The 22,866-nt window shown below is 32.8% G+C and overlaps 1 protein-coding gene across 1 annotated transcript in view; it reads left to right on the top strand.

The window, feature by feature from the left end:
- NELL2 (neural EGFL like 2) overlaps positions 1-22,866 on the top strand; it is a 193,486-nt gene that overhangs the window by 35,817 nt on the left and 134,803 nt on the right. The window lies entirely within an intron of this gene.

Here is a 22,866-nt window from a genome sequence, read left to right as displayed (position 1 = left end):
GTTTTTGGTGATGTTCTCCATCTCTTCCTTAGCCATAAACTGTTCCCCTTTCCATAGATCTGACAGGTAGACTAGTCCTTGATCTTCTAATTTGCTTATAGTATTGTTTTTTTATGTCTATGTCCTGTAACCATTTGGATCTTATCTTGGTAAAGGGTGTGAGGTGTTGGTCTAATCTAAGTTTCTTCCATACTAACTTCCAATTATCCCAGCAATTTTTATCAAAGAGGGAGTTTTTATCCCAATGGCTGTACTCTTTGGGTTTATCAAACAGCAGATTACTATAATCATCTCCTGCTTTTACACCTAGTCTATTCCACTGGTCCACCACTCTATTTCTTAGCCAATACCAAACAGTTTTCATGACTGATGCTTTATAATATAATTTTAGATTGGGTAGGGCTAAGCCACCTTCTTTTGCACTTTTTTTTCATTAAGCTCCTGGCAATTCTTGACCTTTTATTTCTTCATATGAATTTACTTACAATTTTTTCTAACTTGGTAAAGTAACTTTTTGGAATTTTGATTGGTAGGGCACTAAACAGATAGTTTAGTTTTGGTAGAATTGTCATTTTTATTATTTTAGCTCTACCTATCCACAAGCAGTTGATATTTGCCCAGTTATTTAAATCTTATTTAATTTGTGTGAGAAGTGTTTTATAATTGTTTTCAAAAAGATTCTGCATCTGTCTTGGTGAATAGACTCCCAAATATTTTATACTGTCTGAGGTTACTTTGAATGGGGTTTCTCTTTCTAGCTCTTCCTGCTGTTTCTTGCTAGACATATATAGAAAAGTTGAGGATTTATGTGGGTTTATTTTATAACCTGCAACTTTGCTAAAATTGTCCCACTGGGTGCATATATATTCAATATTGAAATGACTTTATTGCCTATGGTACCTTTTAGGAGGATAAAGTTTCCTTCCTTATCTCTTTTAAAACTATCTATTTTTGCTGCTGCTTTGTCTGAGATAAGGATTGCTACCCCTGCTTTTTTTAACTTCAGCTGAAGCAAAACATATTTTGCTCCAACCTTTTACCTTTATTCTATATGTATCTCTCTGCTTCAAATGAGTTTCTTGTAAGTAGCATATTGTAGCTTACATTTTAAGGGAGAATTCATCCCATTCACATTTAAGGTTATGATTACTAATTCTTTATTGCCCTCCATGCTATCTTCCCCCGTTTGTATTTTCCCCCTTCCCCCCCTTCATCCATATTCCCCAGTATTTTGTTTCTGAATACCACCCACTTCAGTGTGTTTGCCCTCCTATATCACACCCTCCCCTTTCTTTCCCCTTTCCCTTTTCACTTCCCTTCCTTTTGTTATTTCCCCTTTTCCCCCACTCCCCTTCCCTTTCTCTGTCCCCCCTCTAATTTTCCCCTTTTAATACTTGAAAGATTAGATGTTTTATAAGTTAACTGAGTATATGTAGGTTGACTTTAAGCCAAGTCTGATGAGAAGAAGATTCAGGTGTTTCTCCTCTGCTCCCTTCTTCCCCTCTATTACCATAGGTTTTTTGTACCTCTTAGTGTAATGAGATTTTCCCCATTCAATCCCTTCCCTTCTCCAGTCCCTTTCCTGTCCCCCTTTTTAAGGAGGTACTGTTTTTTTTAGATCATTCTAAGTCATAGAAAATTCTGAGTGTCCCTTCTAGTTCAGTATATTCTATTGAATAGAGTCAAAATTCCTTTAACCCAAGTGGGGTTAAAGCCAGTTACATCCTATTAGATAGCAGTCTCATGGATAGGTCATGAATTTCCATCATTTCTGGCTAGGTGTATTCTCTCTGTTAGAGTTAAAATTCTCAAGATTTATGAGAATCTTTCCCCCCCCTCCCCCCTATGCTGGGATATAGCCAGTTTCAACTTGCATTTTTTTTCCTTTTACCGTCCCCCCCACTTTTTTTTACATTTTCATGTGTCTCTTGAACCTCCTGTTTGATGTCCAAATTTTCTGTTTAGCTCTGGTCTTTTCATCAGAAATTTTTGGAATTCTTCCAATTCGTTAAATGTCCATCTTTTTCCCTGGAAGAGAAGGCTCAACTTTGCAGGAAAGCAGATTCTTGGCTGCATTCCAAGCTCCTTTGCTCTTTGAAATTTCTCATTCCAGGCCTTTCAATCCCTTAATGTTGATGCAGCCAGGTCCTGAGTGATCCTCACTGTTGCTCCTTGATATTTAAATTGTTTCTTTTTGGCTGCTTGCAAGATTTTCTCTTTTATCTGATAGTTCTGGAGTTTGGCCACAATATTCCTTGGTGTTTTCATTTTAGGATCTTTTTCTGGTGGGGATCGATGTACTCTTTCAATAACTACTTTGCCCTCCGCTTCCATGATATCAGGGCAGTTTTCCATCACTAGATCCTGTAATATTAAGTCCAGGCTTTTTATCCTCTTCAGTGTTTTCAGGAAGTCCTATAATTTTCAGGTTGCCCCTCCTCAATCTATTCTCGAGGTCGGTGGTTTTGTTGGTGAGATATTTTACATTTGCTTCTATTTTTTCTATTTTTTTGATTTTGTTTAACTGACTCTTGCTGTCTCATGGAGTCATTAGCTTCTGTAGACTCCATTCTTATTTTTGGGGAGGAGTTTTCTTCATTAACCTTTTGCAACTCCTTTTCCAATTGGTCAGTTCTACTTTTGAAAGAGCTTTCCATTTGACCAATTGAGGTTTTGAGAGAATTAATTTCTTTTTGCATTTGCCCATTTGAGGATCTTAGAGATTTATTCTCATTTTGTATTGGTCCAATTGATGCTGTGAGAGATTTATTCTCATTTTGTATTTGTCCAATTGTACTTTCTAAGGTTTTGTTTCCTTTTTTCAAGGTATTAATTGTCTCTTCCAAATTTTTAAGCTCCTTACTTATTTCTTCAAGGAAGTCTTTCTGTGCTGGAGACCAGTTTTTATTCTCCTCAGAGGTTCCAGGTCTCTCTGAGTTAGGATCTTTCCCTTCCAGGAATTTTTCTATGGATCCACCTTTTTGCTGACCCTTCTTCATTTTGCTAAGACCTTGAGTTGTGTGGGGGGCTGGTTCACTGGGGCTTTGGATCGCTAAAGGCTTTACTCCCTGAGTGCAGTTTCTCTGGATGGCCAGTAGGAGGTGTTGGTTGCTTTCTCTGGAGTGTCTGTGACCTTGACTGAGGCCATCTCTCTTTGCTTGAAGGGAGGGGTTGGAGCTATTTAATTCTTTTGCCTTCAGTCAATGGTGGGCTTTACCCTGGCCTGAGGTCATTCCTCAGCTGGGCTGGTTCTTCTGCTCACACACCTGGGCCTGAGGCAGAAGTAGTTTGTATTTGTTTGTTTGGGAGGAGGTCTGAGTTGTAATGGGACCAGAGGAGCCCAGGATGGTGTCCACAGCTCTCCTGCACTGAAACTCTCCCCCCAGCCCCAGCCCCAAGCTCCAGGGGGACAGCACCAACACCAGCCCTCTGCTTCCCTGTGGACCCAAGCCTTTGTCATCCAGCCCCATCGCTGATCCAGCAGGTCCAGCTCTCAGGCCCTCTGACTCCCGGTTCCAATTCAGCTGTTAATCTGGCTGATCCAAGGTTGATCCTCCCTCTGAGCCCAGACTCACCTGCCCGAATTCGGCCAGAATTCAGCCAAAGCTGCTGCCGGAGACAAATCCTGAGGTAGATGTTCTTTCTCCTGGCTTTTCTTTCTGAGTTTTGTGGGTCGAATTTCTTTTAAGAGGTTTGTTTCATGTGATAGATGAGGAAGAGCTCAGGAGACTTTAGAACTGTGCCTGTCTTCTCTCTGCCATCTTGGCCGGAAGTCTCCTAGCCATGCTTTTAATCAAGTTTTTTTACAGTCATCTTCTTCCCATCTACACAGCCACCATGCTTGTAATAAACCCAACTCTACTTTTCATATTTTGTTTTTGAAACAGTAATCATATCAATACTACCATTGCTTTTGGAAATAGTGAACTGATCAACTTCTCCATAGATCATTCACCACTTTTGTGAGACTTCCCAGATGAAACACACTTGCCTGGTTATCTCTCCCATATATAGTATCTTCTCATTTGAAAATAAGTTGTACGTGTATAGGTATCAACTAATTTTTTTTAAATTTCTATCCCTGTCACTTAATCTAATTCTGGCATGTGGTAAGCACTTAAAATGCTATTAATTAATTGATTCATTCATATGAATCTTTTCCTAATTTGTCACTGCTAGTTTGTTGCTACAAGTTTTTCTCCTCAACTCACATTTAATTTTTCCGACCCTATCCCAAAATCTTTGAATTTATTTAAATTATTTAAATCTCCATTCATAATTACAGAACTCTTTTCAACCATAACAGTACTAAAGGATTTTTTTTATTTCTAAATGCTTTATTTTTATTTAAAAAGAGAAAAATAGTTCAGTGAATTGGAAATGCAATTATTATTAGATCAATAATATTTTGGGGGGGGCAGCTGGGTGGCGTGGTGGATAAAGTACCTGCCTTGGAGTCAGGAGTACCTGCGTTCAAATCCAGTCTCAGACACTTAATAATTACCTAGCTGTGTGGCCTTGGGCAAGCCACTTAACCCTGTTTACCTCGCAAAAAAGCCTAAAAAAATAGTTTCTATTTTTTCTATTTTTTGATTTTGTTTAACTGACTCTTGCTGTCTCATGGAGTCATTAGTTTCTGTAGACTCCATTCTTGTTTTTGGGAGGATTAAGAAATCAGTTAAGAGAAATCCTAAAAATCAAAGAGATTAATAATTCAAAATAATTAAAGAAACTACACTAAATTAATAAATAAAACTAGGAGCTTTTTTTTCAAAAAAAGTATATAAAACAATGGATCAACATGATTGAAAATAAAAAGGGAAACCAAATTACTAGTATCAAAAATGAAAAAATAGAACACACAACAAATGAAGAAATTAAAGATATTAAAAACTCTTTTATTTGGCTATATGCCAATAAAATATAAAAACTTAAATGAAATAAATGAATATTTATAAAAATATGATACTCAAATCATCAGAACAACAAAGAGTATTTTGACTACTCAATTTTAAAGAAATTGAATAAGCACAAATGAACTTCTTTTAACTCTCATATATATTATATATATAATTATATATATTCATATTCTTAACCAAAAACAAGAAAAATTTCTCTCTCACCCATCTAAACCCTCCACATAACAATGAAAGCAAAACAGAATTCCTGTTACAAACATGTATAATCAAATAAACCAAAAAATGTTTTCATTTTTCATATCCCAAAAGTTTGTCACATTGTGCACTCTGGTTCCATCATATCTCTATCTGGAAGTGGGTTTCATCATTTCATCCTCTGGAATCATAACTGTATATATCACAACAGTATGATGACCAGAGTTCTTAATTCTTTTAAAATTGTTTGACTGATAACGTTGTCAATGTACAAAGTGGTTTTGTTTTCCTTCAATGGGATTATGTTTAATTTTGCTGAAGAAGTTATTCTTAACAATAAGCCAATCTCATTTGCTTCTATAAGCACCTTCTTCAATAAAAGATAGTATATCAATTACGTGGACATCCAAGTTAAAAAAAACAACAAATTAAACACTTCCAAGTAAATGCCAAAAACTGAAGATCAATTATGATGAAAGCAAACTAAATAAATAAAATTATCAAACTTTTAAAATGATAAATTATTAACTCTTTGCTTTAAAAGAAAAGAAAAAACAAATTTACTATATCAAATTGAAATGCGATGAACTCAGTCAAAGAAGAAGAAATGAAAGAAATTATTAGAAACTATGGATTATTAGAAACCAATTTTGTGATAATAAAAATGAAATCCTAAATTAATTGGATATTTACAAAATTAGAAAATACTCAAAAGAGCAAGACATAACACTTAAGGAAGTATATCTTTTTATAAAAAAAGGAAATTAACAATTCAACTGAACAGTCAATTAAATTGAATGAATTTTCATAACAGAAAAGAGAAACCCAGGACCAGATAGATTAATTAAAATTCTACCAAACATATAAATAACAATTCCAGCATTATATAATTTTTAAAAGAGACAGAACCAAGACAAAAAATGAAAAATACAGAAAATGAAAAATAATATGCTTGATCTGCATTTAGACTTCATTAGTCCTTTCTGTGAGAGTGGATAACATTTTACATCATGAACCCTTTGGAATTTGTTTTGAATCATTGTGTTGCTGAGATTAGCTGAGTCTTTTACAGTCACTTATTGCACAATATAGCTGTTACTATAGACACTGTTCTCCTTGTTCTTCTTTACTTTTCATCTGTTTATATAACTCTTCCTAGGTTTTTCTGATATCTGTCTACTTGACATTTCTTATAGTACATATCATTATGATTATATAATTATATATCACATATTCAGTCACTACTCAATTAGTGGGCATCCCTTCAATTTCCAATTTATTGTTACTACAAAAAGAGTTATTATATAAATATTTTAATTCATATAGGTCCAACCACTTACCTTATAGTGTATTGCTAGATCAAATGTTATGCAAAGTTTGATAGTCATATGGGAAAAGTTCCAAATTTTTCTTCAGAATGGTTAAAGGGGTTCACAACTCCACCAACAGTGCATAGTTCCCAATTGATTAATTTCCTTTTTTCATATTACCAATCTAATACTTCAGAGTGATTTTAATTTGCATTTCTCTAATCAAAAAGTGATTTAAGTATTTTTCTTATGATTGCATATACCTTTGATTTCTTCATTTGAAAACTGTCAATTGGGGAATGATTTGTATTCTTATAAATTTGAGTTAGTTCTCTATATATTCAAGAAATGAATCCTTTATCAGACATATTTGCTCTGAGGATTGTTTTTAAGTTTTCTGATTTTTTTTTTCCTAATTTTGGTTGCATCATTTTGTTTGTACAAACTTTTAAATTAATGTAATAAAAATGGCCCCTTTTACATCTAATAATACTCTCTTTATTTTGGTCATAAATTCTTTATTTCTCCATAGATCTGATAGGTGAAATTCCATGCTCTCCTAGCTCTTTTATGGTATTACCCTTTGTGTTTAAATTTTGAATTTTTATCTTATCTTGGTAAGATAGGTTGTTGGACTATTCCTGGTTTTTGCCATATGGTTTTCTAATTTTCCCCAGCAGTTTTTGTCATATAGTAAGTTTTTTCCCCAACTACTAGGGGCAAACACTAGATTATTATGATCATTTACTACTGTCTAGTGTACCTAATCTATTCCACAGATGCATTAGTCTATTTCTTAGCCAGTATTTGAAGATTATCACTTTATAATATAGCTTGAGATCTGGATGGGGAGGCCAGGTTTCTTCACATCTGTTTAGATTAAATTCCTTAACTTTTTGTTCCTCAAGAAGAATTTTACGATTTTTCCAGTTCTATAAAATAATTTTTACTAGTTTGTTTGTTATTTTCCTCTTAATTATATTGGCTGAGTCTAACAATGAGTGGTTGATAATTTTCCATTTGGTTAGATATGACTTTATTTATAGAAAAAGTGTTCCATAATTGTACTCATATAAGTCCTGGATTTCTCTTGGCATGAAAATATTATGTATTTTATATTGTCTACAGTTACTGTAAGTGAGATTTCTTCTTTTTTCTCTTGCTGCTGGGTTTTGTTGGTGAAACATAGAAATGCTGATGATTTGACTTTGCTTTGTTGATTTCAGGTAGTTTTTAGTCAATTAGGAGGTAAATTTTTGCATTTTCTTTGTCCTCTAGTAGATCAGATAATTTTTATTAACGATGTCTTGAATTATAATAGTTAGGATTTTTTTAAATGACCTTGGGAAAGTCACTTAACCACATCGCCTTACAAAAAAATGTTCTAACAAAAATTATGCAGATGAACAAAAGTAAGACTCTAAATGTTTATCAAATTCTTACATTCTAATAGGGCAGAAAAAAATATCTCTTCAAATCCCCGCCCCCCGTTTTAAAGAAGCAAATAGGGAGCAGAGCAAGGCCTAGAAGTAGATGGAGTTTGGAAATAGATGTGGGGGGAGCAAGAATCCATAAACTTCATTCTTCTCTGAATGGGGAAAAGGAAGTTTAAATATATACTCTAAAGATAGATAATATAGTAATAAATTGAAATAAATATAAAACAGGTAAGGAAAGGAAAAGGGAAGAGGATGGTAAAGAGGACAGAAATGGAAAAAGACTAAATATGAGTGAAATAAACTCATAAAACTGATTGAACATGAAAAATAGATAGCAAAAAAAATCTTTCAGATTTAGAAAAATCTAACATATAAATAAGTCAAAAAAGGAGTTGAAGTTTAGAATAAAATTTTAGAAAATTTGGAAAGAATAGCCTCATATGTGGCTACTATTGACATGAACTTTGAATAGTTTATAAACCTGTCAGCTTTGCAAGAAATCTTTATTCCAAAACTGAAAAGGCAAGGCTATTAATAACAAATTACTAACCACAATGCAATAAAAGTATAATAGGTGCACTTTGAATCAAAGATTCAGACTTAAATGGAGACTAATATTAAAGAATGTTCAAAGGAAAAATATAGAAACAATAGATAATTTAGGAGAAAAAATGAACAGAATGTGACAACATACAAAACATGGGAAGAAACAAAAACTAGTCTTTGGAGGAAAAGTTATATTTCTAAACATGCTCATGAATAAAAAAGGGGCAGAGAAGGGAGAGAGAAGTTAGAAATCAATGAATTGGGCATGCAACAACAATAATAACAAAAACAATTAAAAAGAGAAATCAAGGCAAAAGAAGCACAGCAATAGAAATTCTGAAAATATAAAACTTTTAAATACTTTCAGAGGTAGAGCCAAGATGGCAGCATGAAGCTAGGAAGCTCCTGGAGCTTTTCCCAAAACAACTTTAATTGAAATCTCTAAACAGATCCTAAATTCTCTTTATACTCTCTATTTCAATGTTTTCTATAAAATGAAAAGAAGAGGTTCATAGATTTTTTATTTTAGGTTTTTGCAAGGCAAATAGTGTTAAGTGGCTTGCCCAAGGCCACACAACTAGGTAATTATTAAATGACTGAGGTCGCATTTGAACTCAGGTACTCCTGACTCCAGGATCAGTGCTCTATCCACTGCTCCACTTAGCTGCCCCTGGTTGATAGATTTTAAGACTTTAAACACACACACACACACACACACACACACACACACACACACACAGAGTAAAGTTCTCAACTCAAAATATCATGGAAGAACTTCAGAAAAGGTCTGTCTCACATTGATAAAAGGGGAGTATAACCCAATATAATGAACCAGCTGCAAAGTCAGCAGGGAGGCTCTTAGCCACAGACCAGCTCAGCAAGGAGAGTCTCAATCCCAGCTCAGAAAGCAAGGCAGGACTGACTTGGGCTATTGTAATGCAGGAAACAAACAGTTAGCACCTAATATGTCAGAAAAGATAGCCAGGGATCAGACCCCAAGCCCCAGTACAAAAAGCTTGGGACTGTGCCCCCTTTAACCCAGGTGCATAGCTCAATTATCAAAATGAACAAAAAACCCCAAAAGAGTGCTAACCATAAAAAGCAAAATGTCCTCAAAGGAACTGGTCTCAAATTCACAAAAGACCTCTTGGGAAGTCAAAAAAGATCATAAGAGTCAAAGAAGAAAGGAGAAAATATATGTCATGCGGAAGAATTACCAAAAAAATGACTGAAGAAATTCTTTTAAAAGTAAAATTGGCAAAATGGAAAATGAAATCAACTCTTTTTAAAGTAAAATTGACAGACTAGAAAAGGAAAGCACCTGATCCAAAAGTAAAAATATCTACCTGGAAAAGGCGGGGGGGTGAATCTCATTAAAAACAAAATTAACACACTGGAAAAGGAAACATGAAAGCTAACTAAAGGGGGAAAACTGTAAAAATTAGAACTGGAGAAATGGAGACTAATATATGAGACACCAAGGTTCCATTAAACAAAAATAAAAGACTGAAAAGATAGAAGAAAGTATAAAGTACCTCTTAGATAATTTACAAATTATTGGCCTACCTGAAAACCATGATCAGAAAAAGACTTTGAACAATATCTTTCAGGAAATTATCTTGGAAAACTGCCCTAATATCCTATATAAAATAATCCTGGAAAGAATCCATCTATCACCTCCAGAAAGAGATCCCAAAATAAAAATTCTAAGAATAGTACCACTGAATTTCATAATTCTCAGCTAAAAGCAGGGACACTGTTAGGTGGCACAATGAATAAAGTACTGGCCCTGTATCAGGAGGACCTGAGTTCAATTCCAACCTCAGATATAAATAATTACTTAACTATATGAACTTGGACAACTTAGCCCCATTGCCTTATAATCCCCCCCCCAAAAATTAAATAATTATTGCAAGTAGCCAAAAAGAAACAATTTAAATACCAAGGAGTCACAATCAGGATAATACATGGTTTATCAGGTTAAAGATTATAGGATGGAAGGACTAGGAATACATTCCAAAAAGTAAAAAAGTTTGGATTGCAACCAAGAATCATCTAAATTCAGCATATTCTTTCAGAGGAAAAAGATGAATTTTTAATAAAATAGAGGGATTTCTAACATACTTGATAAAAAAAATACTGAACTGAACAGAAAATTTGATCTTCAAATATAAGACTCAAGCAATGCATAAAAACGGTAAAAAGAAAAATGTGGGAGTCAATAAGACTAAACTGTCTATATCCCTGTATGGGAAGAAAATAGTTGTAACTATTGAGAATTGTATTTCTCTTAGGAAAGTTGAAAGGAACATAATTAGACAGAGGATGTGGGTATAAATATGAAGGTTTTATTTCTAGTGGGACAGATGGAGGGAGTTTACTTGGAACAAGGAAGTGGGTATAAATTGATCATGATGTGATGATACTTTTGGCTCTGGAGAATTGTACTTCTACCAGGACAGTTGAAAGGCATATTCTTTAACAGAGGTTGTGGATATAAAACAATAGGAAAAAAGGATTATATTGGAGAAGAATGAAGAGGCATTAGAGGATAATTAACACCACATGAAGTGGTATATAGGACCTATCAGAAATAAAGAAGGGAGAGTCTGAACACTGAGTAAATCTCACTTTCAACAGATTTGACTCAAAGAGAGAATAACATACATTCTCAATTGGATTTAGAAATTTATCTTACCTTACAGGTAAATAGGAGGAAGAAGGGAAAAGAAAAGAGAAGGAAAGACTGATAGAAGGGAGGGGAAAAGTAAAAGGGGAAGGGGATTTAAAAAAAGGGAGGGTTTGATGGAAGGGAGGTCATATCAGTTGAGGGAAGCAGTGGTCAGAAGCAAAACACTGGTGAGGAGGTATGTGATGAAAGGAGAGAGAAAAGTAAAAATAGGGGGAAGATGGGATGGAGGAAAATACAGAAGAGAAATACATAATTCTGAATGTGAATAGGATAAACTCTCCCATAAAATGGAAGCAGATGGCAGAATGGATTAAAAACAAGAATCCTACAATACATTTGATGCTGAAAGAATACAGAATAAAGATAAAAGACTGGAGCTTCATCAGAAGTAAAAAAAAATTAGCACTAGTGATCTTGATCTCAGACAAAGGAAATGCAATTTTAATTAGATCTAAGTAAAAGGGATAAGGAAGGAAATTACATTAAGATACAATGTAGTAATATCAATATTAAATATATATGCATCAAATGGTATAATAACAAAATTCTTAGAGGAGAATTAAATGAGTTATAGGAAAGCATAGATAGCAAAATTATATTAGTAGGGGAGCTCATTCTTTCTCTCATAATTAAATCTAACCAAAAATAGATAAGAAGGAATTTAAAGAAGTGAATAGGATTTTAGAACTATGATAGACTTTTGTAAAAAATTGAATGGGTATGGAAAGGAATACACTTTCTTCTCTGTGGTTCATGGCACCTACACAAAAAACTGACTGTGTATTAGGGATAAAAATCTCACAAACAAATGCAGAAAGACAGAGCATTTTTAAGATAACCTTTTCAATCGTGATACAATAAAAATTACATGTAAAAAAGGACCATGGTAAGATAAACTAAAAGTTAATTGGAAATCAACCAAATTTTAAAGAATGAATGGATCCAATAACAAATCATAGAAGCAATCAGCAGACAGTGACAATGATGAGACATCATGCCAAAACTTGAGGGATGCAGTCAAAGTAGTTATTAGGGAATATTTTATATCTCTAAATGCTTGCATGACTACATTAGATAGAAAGAAAATCATTAAATTAGGCATACAATTAAAAAAAAGCTGGAAAAAGAGCAGATTAAAAATTCTCTACTAAATAAAAAATTATAAATTCTGAAAATCACAGAAGAAAACAATAGAATTAAAATGTAAGAAAACTGATAAACAAAACTGAATTCATTTTATAAAAAATAATAAAATAGATAAACATTTTTTAATCTGATTTAAAAAAAAGAAAGAAGAAAACCAAATTACCAGTATCAAAAATGTAAAGGTTGAGCTCACCACCAATGAGGAAGAAATCAAAGAAATAATTCAAAGTTATTTTACCCAATTGTATACCAACAATTCTTACAATATAAGTAAAATGGATCAATATTTACAAAAATATAAAGAAGAGGAAATATAATACTTGAATAATCCCATATCAGAAGAAATTAAACAAGTCATTAATATACTCCCTAAGAGAAAATCTCCAGGGTCAGTTGAATTTACAAGTGAATTCTAACAAGCATTTAATCAATTCCAATCCTATATTACTGGAAAAAATAGACAAGGAAGGAGTTCAGGTAAATTCCTCTTATGAGACCAATATTATGCTGATACCAAAAGAGGGAAGAACCAAAATAGAGAATCAAATTATAGACTAATTTCCCTAATTATTATTGATACAAAAATATTAAATAAAACATTAGCAAAGAGATTATAGTAAAATTATATCTAGGACACTATACTATGATCAGGTAGTATTTATATCTGGAATTTCAGGATGTTTCAATATCAGGAAAACAATCAGTATAGTCTATTATATCAATAACAAAATTAACTGATTATTAAGAGATATGATTATCTTAACAGATACTGAAAAGGTCTTTGGCAAAATATAGCACCTCTTCCTACTAAAAACATAGGAATAATTACTTTAATGAGCTAGAAAAAATTGTGAGTAAATTCATATGAGAAACAAAAAAGTCAAGAATATTCAGGGATTTAATGAAAAAAGTGCAAAAGAAGGTGGCTTAGCCTTACCAGATCTAAATTTATATTATAAAGTCATTGGCTAAGAAATAGAGTAGTAGATCAGTGGAATAGACTAGGTGAAAAAAAGAGATAGCAGGAAATGATTATAGTAATCTCCTGTTTGATAAACCCAAAGAGTCCAGCTTCTGGGATAAAAAAAAACCTCTCTTTTCCATAACAACTGTTGGGAAAATTGGAAGTTAGTATAGCAGAAACTTGGATTAAACCAGCATTTCACACCCTAGACCAAGATAAGATCAAAATGGGTACAGGGCTTAGACAAAAGACAATTATTATAAGCAAACTTAAGAGATCAATGAATAGTTTACCTGTCAGATCTATGGAAAGAGAAGCAGTTTATGACCAAGGAAGTGATGGAGTATATCATTCAAAACAAACTAGATAATTTTGATTACATTAAATTAAAAAGCTTTTGCACAGACAAAACCACCGTAACCAAGATCAAAAGAAGTGTAGTAAATTGGGAAACAATTTTTACAACTAGTATTTCTGACATTCTAAAATATATAAAGAACTGAGTCAAATTATAAAAAAAATCCATTGACAAATGGTCAAAGGATATGCAGAGGCAATTTATAGATGAGGAAATCAAAGTGATCAATAGTCACATGAAAAATTGCTCTAAATCACTGCTTATTAGAGAAATGCAAACTAAAGTATCTCTGTGGTACCACCTCACACCTCTCAGACTGGCCAATATGACCAGAAATGACAATGATCAATGGTAGAAGGGATGTGGGAAATCTGGGACACTAATACACTGATGTGTATTACCTGTTAACTATCCAACCTTTCTGGAGTGCAATTTGGAGTTATGCCCAAAGGTCAATAAAAATGTGCATACCTTTTGACCCAGCAATACCACTACTAAGTCTATACCCTGAAGAGATCATGCAAAAGGGTTAAAAAATTACTTGTACAAAAATATTCATAGTAGCTCTGTTGGTGGTGGTAAAGAATTGGAAATTGAGTGAATGTCCACCAATTGGAGAATGGCTTAGCAAACTGTGGTATATGTATGTGATGAAACATTATTTTATTAGAACCCAGGAGGGAGGGGAATCTAGAGAAGCCTGGAAAGACTTGCATGAACTGATGATGAGCCAGATGAGCAGAACCAGAAGAACATTATATGCCTTAACAAGATGGGGTTGATAATCAACCTTAATGGACTTGCTCATTTCATCAGTGCAATAATCAGGGATGATTTTAGGGTATCTGAGATGGAGAATACCATCTGTAGCCAAAGAAAAAATTGTGGAGTTTAACAAAGACCAAAGACCATTATCTTCAATTAAAAAATGTTATATTTTGCTGTCTCTTTTATTTTTTTCTGTAAGGATATAATTTCTCTCTCAACACATTCAATTTTGATCAATGGATAGCATGGAAACAATGTAAAGACTATCAGACTGCCTTCTGTAAGGGGTGGGAGAGAGGGAGGTGAGATGGGGGGAGTTATAAAATTTTAAAAAAATAAAAAAATAGTAATAAATTATTTTTCCCTTAAAATTATAAGTAGTATAAATCATAAAATCATCAACAAGCCTTGTACCTAATGGGGATAAATTAGAAACATTCCCAATAAGATCAGGGGTGAAATATCACCACTCTTATTTGATATTGTATTATTAATATTAGTTCTCGGGGAGGCTAGGTGGCACAGTGGATAAAGCACCATCCCTGGAGTCAGGAGTACCTGGGTTCAAATCTGGTCTCAGACACTTAATAATTACCTAGCTGTGTGGCCTTGGGCAAGCCACTTAACCCCATTTGCCTTGCAAAAACCTAAAAAAAAGAAATATTAGTTCTGGCAATAAGAGAAGAAAAAGAAATTATAACAGGCAATAAGAAAACAAAACTCTCACTCTTTGTGGATGATATGATGATATATACTTAGAGAATCCTAGAAAATCAACTAAAAAACTACTTGAAATAATTAACAACTTTAGCAAATAAACCCACATAAATCATCAGAATTTCTAAATATTACGAAGAAGGCCCAGTAGCAAGATATAGAAAGAGAAATGCCATTTAAAATAATTGTAGACAACATGAAATATTTGGGAATCTATGTCCCAAGACAAACCCAGAAACTATATGAACACAATTATAAAATACTTTTTCACACTAACAAAGTCAGCTCTAAACAACTGGAAAGATGTCAGTTTTGGGTAGACCAAGCTAATATAATAAAAATGAAAATCATATACATATATATATATATACATATATATTACTTATTCAAGCCATAGCAATCAAACTACCAAAAAATTACTTTACAGAGCAAGAAAAATAGTAAAAAAAATAATCTGGAGGGCAAAAGGTAAGGAATATCAAAGGAATTAATGAAAAAAATGCAAAGGAAGGTAGCTTAGTCAATTCAGAGCTAAGCAGCAATCATCAAAGTTTTCTGGTACTGGCTAAAAGACAGAGAAGTGGATTAATGGAATAGATCAGATTCTAAAGAAACAGTAGTAAATGACTTTACTAATGACTTTTGGATTTGTTAAATCCAAAGACACTTACTTCTGGGATAAGAACTCACTGTTTGTCAAAAACTGCTGGAAAAACTGAAAAATAGTATGTCTAAACCCAGGTATAAATCAACATCTCATACTATATATAAAGATGAAGTTGAAATGAGTACAGAATTTAGACATAAAGGATGATACCGGAAGCCAATTAGAAGAATAAGGAATAGTCTATCTGTCAGATATAAGGGAGAAGTTTATGACTAAACAAATGATAGAGAACATTAATAAATTACAAAATGAATAATTGACCACATTAAATTTAAAAGGTTTTGTACACATAAAACCAATGCAATCTAGATTAGAAGAAATGCACAAATATGGGAAACAATTTTTATGGCTATTTTTCTAGTAAAGGACTTATTTCTAAAAATATATAGAGAACTGAGTTGAATTTATCAGAATACAAGTCATTCCCTAATTGACAAACTCTAAGGATATGAATAGACAGTTTTCAGATAAAGAACTCAATGTTATCCATAGTCATATGAAAAATGACAAATCATTTTTTCAGTTTTGTCAATTTCTTCTTAATAAAAATGAAAAAATGCACCAAGTATAAATGTGATATAGTTTAACAAACCTCATTGCTTTGTACCGATAAATATAATTTTGAAATGTCATAAAAGTGCAAGTTTATAAATTATTGTTAAAATGTTAATGCATAATACACAATTCTTTTATTTAAAATACTGCATTTAGTCAAATAATATTACCATTCTCCCCAGATTAAAATAATAGAATTAATAATGAATATTCTGGGGCAGCTAGGTGGCACAGTGGATAGAGCACCAGCCCTGGAGTCAGGAGGACCTGAGTTCAAATTCAGCCTCAGATACTTAATAATTATCTTGCTGTGTGACCTTGGGCAAGTAACTTAACTCCACTGCCTTGCAAAAAAAAAATTCATGTTCTGTGTCATTTTAAAGTCAGCTACAAAATCATAAGAAAAAACCCAACTGGTTATGCAAAAAAATCTCATGGCTCCCCTAACAAACTGTTTTAACCACTAACTCATGTAGTGGGCACAGATTTTGTAAAGGCAAATCATTAACTACAAATCATTATTGATTAGAAAATTGCAACTCTAAGGTTAACACCTCACACCTTTCACGTTGGCTAACATAAAAAAGGAAAAAGATCAATAATGGAGGGAATGTAAGAAGACTGGGGATATTAATGTGCTGTTGTGGAATTGTGAACTGATCCAATCATTCTGGAGAGCAGTTTGGAACTATGCCCAAAGGATAATGATTTGATCTAGCAATGGTATTACTATGTCTGTATCCTAAAGAGATCATGATAAAAGGGAAAAGACCTACATGACAAAAATATTTATAATAGTTCTTTTTGTAGTGACAAATAATTGGAAATTGAAGGATTGTTCAATTGGGGAATGCTTGAACAAATTATGATTTATGAATGTGAGGGACTACCATTGTTCTAGAAGAGATCATGAGTAGCCAGACTTTAATGTAGTCTGGAAAGACTTGCATGATTGAGTGAAATGAACAGAACCAGTAGAGCATTGTACACATTAACAGCAATTTTGTGAGATGGTTGACTATGATGAACTCAGCTCCTCTCAGCAGTTAAGTGGTCAAGGACAATCCTGAGAAAGCTGTTATGGGAAATTCCATCCAAATTCAAAAATGAACAAATGAACAAAAAATCTGGTATCTGAATGCAGAGCTAAGAATACTATTTTAACTTTTTAAATCTTATTTTCTATTGTTTCCTTCTCTCTCATTTTTCCCCACCCACCCTTAGTACTAAATCTTCTTTTGCTACATGACTAATATGGAAATATGTTAAACATAACTAATTTACAACTGATATCATATTCCATGGAAAGAGGAGAAGGGAGGGTGATAGAAAAAATGTGGAACTCAAAAACTTACAAAAGGATGGATGTTGAAAATTATCTTTGCATGTAATTAAAGAATAAAATAAATAAAAATAAAAATTTAAAACAAAAAGAAAATTAATAAAATTAATAAAATTAATAAAAAACAGAATAACCATTTGATTTTTTAAAAGAACAGAAAATTAATTTTTCCCACATCAAAAAGGAAACATATCACTAGAAAGAAAAAAGGAAATTGAGGGTGATTTTGTTCAATTATATTATAATCTTATCATTTAAGTAAGGTGAATTCTTTCAAAAATGTGAAAAATTTAGATTGACAGAATAAGAAATAGAGAATTTAAACAACTTCCTCTAAGAATGACTTCCCAAAGGAAAAAACTTCAGAACCAATGAATTACAAGTGAATGGATCATAAGTGAACGCTACCAAATTATAACTTTAATACTAGAGAAGCTGCTTCTATATTATATATAGAAACATATCTTTCAAAGTTCTTTATTTTAAAAGATATGATGATACTTTAATTGAGGAAAGATGAAAGTTTAAAATTATAAATCTTAATCTATAATTATAATGAATAAATGATATAGAAATGATGAATAAAATATCAAAAAAGATTATAACAACATATTTACATATATGCCATAATTTTAGGACATGGTTCAACTTTAGGAAAATTAAAGACATAATATTAATATATAATATTAGCATATATTAAAAATAAAATTACATGATTGAATAGATGTATAGAGGAAAAAAAAGTTTTTGACAAAGCACAACACTTACTTAGGTTAAAAATGCAAGAAATTTTACCAATAAATGATCCTTAACTCTTAATAGTAAAGAGCATCTATCAGAACCTAATCTATATACAATATGTAATGAACAAACACTAGTGACCTTTCCAATAAAGTAAGGGATAAAGCAAGGATACCCATTGATGCCTCTATTACTTATTATAAATTAATAATATGAAAATACTAGCCAAAGAAATGATAAGGATAAAAAAGTTGAGAAAAAAGAGGTAAAATTGTTATTTGCAGATATATTTATTAGCTACTTATAGAACACTATAGATTAAGCAAAATATGATAGAAACAATTGATAGCTTCAATAAAGAAATATAACATTAAATAAACTCACAAAACCATTTGCTTTTCTCTATGTTATTACCAGAATACTACTAGAAGAAATAGGAAAACTAGCACTACTCAGAATTATTACCAGAAATAAAACTATATGTATCTAGATAAAGCATCTAGATATCTTAGTAAAGACACATTCAGGCTGTATTATAATTACATATAAAATCATTTTATATTACTCAAAAATCTAATTTGAGAGCTATTAATTGCTCATGATTGAGCTGAACCATAGTAATTAACATATTTACTGTTAAATCCAGAGCTTGATCAACAAAATAATAGATTGAGACAAAGCAATTACAAAATTCATTTAGAGTACCCAGAACACCTCAGACATAGTACCAAAAACATGTACTAAGGACTCCCTTTTGACAAAAATTTTTGGGAAACCTGTAAAACATTCTGGTAGAAATGTGGCTTTAATTTTATGTTATGTATTACTTTAAATAGATACACGAAATGTTAAATTTTGTCATTTCTCTTTCACAATATAATTTGTATTCATCCTCTTCTGACCTCTCACACAGTCTACCATTCTTATAAAAACCTTCTCACCTGTAATAAATTATTAGTAACATTCTGTCCCCTAATCATTCCATCTACTAACTAGTCTTCCATTCAGATACCCAAACTGATTTTCCCAGAATCTATGTACATTTGTGCATGTGTACACACACACACACACACACACACACACACACACTCTATAATGCCTCCCTTTTGCCTTAAGAATCAAATATAAAATCCTGATTGACATTCAAAGATTTTAACAACTGTGGATCACTTCCAATGTTTCCAGTTTTCTTATTCCTTAATTTTCCTCCAAACATCTGGTAATGACATTTTAACTGAAGAGAGATGATATTTTTAAAATTATAGCACTTGAGGGGCAGCTAGGGTGGTACAGTGGATAGAGCATCAGCCCTGGAGTCAGGAGGACCTGAGTTCAAATCCAGCCTCAGACACTTAATAATTACCTAGCTGTGTGACCTTGAGCAAGTCACTTAACCCCATTGCTTTGCAAAAAAAACCCTAAAAAATTATAGAACTTGATCTGTAATTATAATGAATAAATGATATACATAAGTATAGAATAAAATAGTATCAAAAAGTTTACAACATTTATATCAGTTGGGTGTATGCCATAACTATAGGACTTAGTAACATTACAGTTACACTTTCTTACTGTTCATCACATACAACATTCCTATGGATTTCAAACACTTATACTGACTGTCCCTGGAAATATTTCTCTCAATTCTATCTCTAGCTTATTTGATTTCCTTCAAACCTCATCTCAAATCCTACCTTTTTATTCTAGATCTTTTCTCACTGCTAATCTCTTTTCTCTGAGATTACCTTCTGCTTAAATTATTTACATATATCTTGCATATATATATATATATCATATATACAGTTATTTTTATATTCTTTCCACTATTAGAATTTTGGTTCCTCAAAAACAGTGATGAATTGATCTTTCTTTGTATCCCTAAATGTTAGGTGAGATCTTGGTTCATACCAAATTCTTTTTTTTATTAAATATTTATTTGTTTTCCAACTATATATAATAGTAGTTTCTACTTGTAATTTTTGTAAGGTTTTGAATTTTACAATTTTACCCCCCACCATCCCCTCTCTTTCCTCTCCCCCCCACAGAAGGCAATCTGATAGTCTTTACATTGTTTCCATGCCATACATTGATCAAAATTGAATGTGTTGAGAGAAAAATCATATCCTTGAGGAAAAAATAAAATATTAGAGATAGTGAAATTGTGTTGTACTTTAAAAAATTGAAGGTAATAATCTTTGGTCTTTGTTTAAACTCCACAGTCCTTTCTCCGGATACAGATGATATTCTCCATTGCAGATACCTTAAAATTGTCCCTAATTATTGCACTGATGGAATGAGCAAGTATATTAAAGTTGATCATCACCCCCATGTTGCTGTTAAGGTGTTCAATGTTCTTCTGGTTCTGCTCATCTCACTCTGCATCAGTTCATGCAAGACTTTTCAGGCTTTTCTGAAATATGATCCCTTCTGGTTACTAATAGAACAATAGTGTTCTACAATAGTGCACCACAATTTGTTCAGCTATTCCCCTATTGATGGATATCCCTTCGATTTCCACTTCTTTGCTATCTCAGAGCTGCTATGAATATTTTTGTATAAGTCATGTTTTTTCCCTTTTTCATGATCTCTTCAGGGTACAGACCCAGTAGTGGTATTGCTGGATCAAAGTTCATACTAAATTCTTTTTTTGTTTTGTTTTGTTTAAATTTTTTTGCAAGGCAATGGGGTTAAGTGACTTGCCCCAAGGTCACACAGCTAGGTGATTATTAAGTGTCTGAGGCCAACTTTGAACTCAGGTCCTCCTGACTCCAGGACCAGTGCTCTATCCATTGTGCCACCTAACTGCCCCTATATTAAACTCTTAATAAATGCTTGTTGCCTGACTGACATGACCTAAATATAAACAGTTATGTCATTAAAATAATTTAGAGTACAACAGAATGAGATACCTCTAACAACCAAGACCAGGGAAAGAATTATTGTCTAGCCAAGAGATATAAATGATTATAAAAGACAAATAACTAGTATCACAAAATTGAAATACTTCTATCTAATCAAAATAAATTCAGTTAGGAAAAAATTAAGTGGGAAAAGCATCTTCATAATATATCTGATAAAAGATTAATAACCAGAAATAAAGAGTTGATACAGATATTTAAGAATAAGAACCATTTTCTCTATACAAAGTGATCAAAGGATATGATGCAAAGAAATGCAAGATACCAGCATCCATTTTTTAAAATTTACTTTTGAATTTTACAATTTTCCCTCTGATCTTGCTTTTCTCCACCCCCACAGAAGGTAGTCTGATGGTCTTTACATTGTTTCCATGCTATACATTTGAGTAAACCTTTATTTTTTAGGTTTTTGCAAGGCAAATGGGATTAAGAGGCTTGCCCAAGACCACACAGCTAGGTAACTACTAATTGTCTGAGGCCAGATTTGTACTCAGGTAACTCCTGATTGCATCCACTGTGCCACCTAGCTGTCCCTCCATGCTATACATTGATCTAAATTGAATGTGTTGTGGGTCGGCTAGGTGTTGCAGTGGATAAAGCACTGGCCCTGGAGTCAGGAATATCTGAGTTCAAATCCGGTCTCAGACACTTCATAATCACCTAGTTGTGTGGCCTTGGGCAAGCCACTTAACCCCATTTACCTTATAAAAACCTAAAAGAAAAATAAATTGAATGTGTTGTGAGAAAAATCATATCCTTAAGGAAAAAATAAAGTAGAAGAGATAGCAAATTATATGTTAACTTTTTCTTTTTAAATTAGAAGTAATAGTCTTTGGTCTTTGTTTAACCTCCACAATTCTTTCTTTGGATATAGATGGTATTCTCCATCGCAGATACACTAAAATTGTCCCTGATTGTTGCACTAATGGTATGAGCAAGTCCATTAAGTTTGATCATTACCCCCATGTTGCTGTTAAGGTGTAGAATGTTCTTCTGGTTTTGCTCATCTCGCTCAGCATTATCATTTCATGCAAGTCTTTCCAGGCTTCTCTGAATTTCCATCCCTCCTGATTTCTAATAGAACAATAGTGTTCCATAACATATATATATATACTACAATTTGTTCTGCCACCCCCCAATTGATGGACATTCACTCAATTTCCAATTCTTTGTACCACCGACAGAGCTTCTGTGAATATTTTTGTACCACCAACAGAGCTGCTGTGAATATTTTTGTACCAGTGATTTTGTAATCCTTTTTCATGATCTCTTTAGGGTATAGACCCAGTAGTGGTATTGCTGGATCAAAGGGTATGCACATTTTTATTGCCCTTTGGGTGTAATTCCAATTTGTTCTCCAGAAAGGTTGGATGAGTTCAAAGCTCCACCAACAATGCATTAGTGTCTCAGATTTCCCACATCCCTTCCAAAATTGATCATTGTCCTTTCTGGTCATATTGGCCAATCTGAGAGGTGTGAGGTGGTACCTCAGAGAACCAGCATCCATTTTTTAAAAAAAAATTTCTCCAAGCTACTTTTTAATAATAAAATATAAATCAAAACAAATCTGACATTCTAATTCATAGTTA

Source organism: Macrotis lagotis, chromosome 7 (assembly GCF_037893015.1).
Source record: "Macrotis lagotis isolate mMagLag1 chromosome 7, bilby.v1.9.chrom.fasta, whole genome shotgun sequence".
Taxonomy (NCBI): Eukaryota; Metazoa; Chordata; class Mammalia; order Peramelemorphia; family Peramelidae; genus Macrotis; species Macrotis lagotis.
This window is presented reverse-complemented; position numbering and strand designations above follow the sequence as displayed.